Below are 3579 nucleotides of genomic sequence, written 5' to 3'. Positions count from 1 at the left end.
AGGAGATCTGTGGCTTGTTTTCCCAGGGAGCGGGGACAGAGAATGAGAGAGGGGCTGGGGAAAGACTGGGGCGGGCCAAGAGAGGGGCCAGCGGGCCGCACCCCCAACCCCCAGGAGGCTGGCCGGCCGAGGGGAGGGGCCGGGGTGAGGCCACACCTGCTCCCTGTCTCAGCTGCCCGGCCCGGGGGAGGGGGGACAGGTGAGTCAGGAGCTGCCAGGCCCACACGCCAGTGGGCACGGCACAAAGACCCCTTGGAAGTCAAGATCAAATGCTCTGGGAAGAGGCAGTGAGTTTCGGGGCCTCATGGTAAAATGTGGGGGGGCAGGTGAGGCAGGAGGCCCGCTTCAGAGGCCTAAGGGATCCTGGGAGCTTCCTCCCTCCCCCTTTCTTCCTCCCTCCTCCCTCCTCCCCCTTCCATCCTCCTGCCTCTCTCCTCCCCTCCTCCCTCTTCCTTCCCCCCTCCTCCCTTCCCCTCCCTCCCTCCTCCCTTCTCCTTTCCTTCCTCTTCCTCCCTCCCCACTCCTTCCCTCCTTCCTGAAGAGGAGTCCTCAAGGGAGGGGTATCTCATCTGAGATACCTCCCCAGGCATCCTCAATTACCTCCGTGGGCACCCCGACCCAGGCCCTGGGGGCCACTAGGCTGGAGGCAGCTGGCACCTCCACACACAGGGCAAGGCCAGCAGGCACCTCTAGGATGGACAAAAAGGTGTTGGCAACAATGGGACTCGGAAACTGCCAGTGGGGTGATGGCTTGGGGCTTAGGGGAGGGCTCCTGGGACGGAGCCTGGGAGTTCAGCCTGGGAGACCTGATCAGTGCAGAGCAGAGAGGAAATCACCTCCCTCATTCTGAACACTCAGCCTCTATTAATACCACCGAGCAGGCCTTCACCCTCTGGTACTCCCCCACACACAGCCCGCTCTGCTTGGCGTCCCCACCCCAGGGTGCCACCCCAGGCCCAGCACAGGCATCTACTCCCTTGCAGCCCTGTGGGAACCATCCAGCTGCATGGCTGGTGGGGGACTGGCCCGCGCCCCACCCCTGGGGTAGGGTTGTTAACATCCTGACCCTGCCCACAGGGCCTCCCCAAGTACACACTGCCTCCCTCTCTCTTCATCCGTCCATTCCAGCTGCTTTGATCCCCAGCTTGGGAAACCAGGCTCTGCCTCCCCCACACCTCTAGGCATCTCTGGGCACCCTGCCCTGAGCCTGGGCCAGGCCCGCCCCTGCCCCTTGACCCCTGCCTCCCTCTCTGGTGCGGGTCTGGCCTGGGGCAGCAATCCCCCGCCGCCACCTCCCCCCACCCCGCCCCACCGCCACCAGCTCAAGGTGGCCACGTGGTCTTAGAGGTGCCAACTCTGTGTGTCTCTGGCAAGAGGGTCTGGAGATCGAGCATGGGGAAGGGGCAGCCCAGGGCAGCGAACTCGGGATGAGCCAGGGCTCAGAAGAGCCCCAGCAGTGGGGGGCCCGCTGCCTGGGGCTGGGGCCAGACTCTGGAGAGCAGAGCTCCTAGAGGCTGTGTAGTGGGTGTGGCTGCTTGCAGGTGGGCACTGAGGGCCGGAGAGGGGCTGGAGCTGGAGAAGCGCTGGGAGAGGGTGTGGGGAGCAGGCCAGGCACCCACCCCCACCTCTCTGGGCCGCAGCGTCCCACCCAGGTAGGGCCAGAGGAGCTGGGGGTGCGGCTGGGCTGGGGTCCTGGGCTGAGTGCTTACCCACCTGCACGGCCTGGCAGTCCAGTGAGATAGGTTACAGCCCAGAGCCCCCAGGGCTCACTGAAAGATGAGGCGTCCTGGGCTGCACCCCCTCCCCCAGCCTGGGATGGATGCTCCTGAAGGACCCCACCCCCAGGAGGAGGGAAGACATGAGGACACCCAGAAACTTTCCCTCCCTGCCCAGAGGCCAGCGGCCTTTGAAGTGGGAAGGTTTGGCAGCAGGAGGAGAAGGGCCAGGGTATAATTAGAGATGGAGGTTTCACTCTCTCACACTCGCGGGAAAAGCAGCCGCTGACTCCCAGGACGGAGGCTTGCTCCTCAGACAGGACCCTGGGCAGAGTCTCCCTGCTCCACGGCCGCCCTGGCTTCCATCCTGGAGAGGGCAGGTGGTTGGACCTGCTCCCCTGAGGACCACCTCCCTGTCTCATGATGGAGAAGGGGACCAGGCAGAAGGGGGAGGGGGGCTCCTGGCAGCACTCCCCTCCCTGCCGCTGGGGTCAGCTGAGGGGGTGCTGCCTTCATCTCTCAGCATCTTACCACCTGGGGCCCAGATCCTGTTTCTAGAACAAAGTGGGGGGAACCCCTGGGACTTTAGGCAGGAATCATGGCCAAACCCTGCTGAGTGTCATCCCCAGAGAGCAGGATACTTGGAGGAGACCAGGGCACGAGGGGTGTGCCAGTCACCTCCATCCTGGCCAGGGTACAGCAGCCACTCCCCTGCCCTGAGCTGCACCTGGAGGGGTGTGGGCTCGGGTGAGGGTGGAGGCCTGGCCACCAGACTCCCATCCAAATCCTGGTGTGGAGCCAGGACATTCTCAGGGCATCAAGCCCCATCACTCTGTCCTCTCTCTCCTGGTACTGTCTCTCCATCCTCTCTCTCCATACTCTGTCTCCTCGTACTCTCTCCCTGTACTCTCTCTCCCCGTACTCTCTCCCCGTACTCTCTCTTTCTGTCCTCTCTCTCCTGGTACTGTCTCTCCATCCTCTCTCTCCATACTCTGTTTCCTCGTACTCTCTCTCCCCTGTACTCTCTCCTGGTACTCTCTCCCTGTACTCTCTCTCCCCTGTACTCTCTCCCCGTACTCTCTCTTTCTGTCCTCTCTCTCCTGGTACTGTCTCTCCATCCTCTCTCTCCATACTCTGTCTCCTCGTACTCTCTCTCCCCTGTACTCTCTCCTGGTACTCTCTCCCTGTACTCTCTCTCCCCGTACTCTCTCCCCGTACTCTCTCTTTCTGTCCTCTCTCTCCTGGTACTGTCTCTCCATCCTCTCTCTCCATACTGTCTCCTCGTATTCTCTCTCCCCGTACTCTCTCTCCCCTGTACTCTCTCTCTGTACTCTCTCTCCTGGTACTCTCTCTCCTCGTACTCTCTCTCCCTGTACTCTCTCTCCTGGTACTATCTCTCTTGATACTCTCTCCATACTCTCTGTCTGTACTCTCTCTCCTGATACTGTCTCTCCATCCTCTCTCTCCATACTCTGTCTCCTTGTACTCTCTCTCCCCTGTACTTTCTCCCTGTACTCTCTCTCCTGGTACTATCTCTCTTGGTACTCTCTCCATACTGTCTGTCTGTACTCTCTCTCCTGGTACTGTCTCTCCATCCTCTCTCTCCATACTCTGTCTCCTCGTATTCTCTCTCCCCGTACTCTCTCTCCCCTGTACTCTCTCTCGGTACTCTCTCTCCTGGTACTCTCTCTCCCTGTACTCTCTATCCTGATACTCTCTCTCCCTGTACTCTCTCTCCTGGTACTATCTCTCTTGGTACTCTCTCCATACTCTCTGTCTGTACTCTCTCTCCTGGTACTGTCTCTGCATCCTCTCTCTCCATCCTCTCTCTCCCCTGTACTTTCTCCCTGTACTCTCTCCTGGT

The sequence above is a fragment of the Giraffa tippelskirchi genome, chromosome 4 (assembly GCF_054371585.1).
Source record: "Giraffa tippelskirchi isolate mGirTip1 chromosome 4, T2T-mGirTip1v1.2.pri, whole genome shotgun sequence".
In the NCBI taxonomy this organism is placed as follows: domain Eukaryota; kingdom Metazoa; phylum Chordata; class Mammalia; order Artiodactyla; family Giraffidae; genus Giraffa; species Giraffa tippelskirchi.
Note: the sequence above shows the minus strand (reverse complement) of the source record.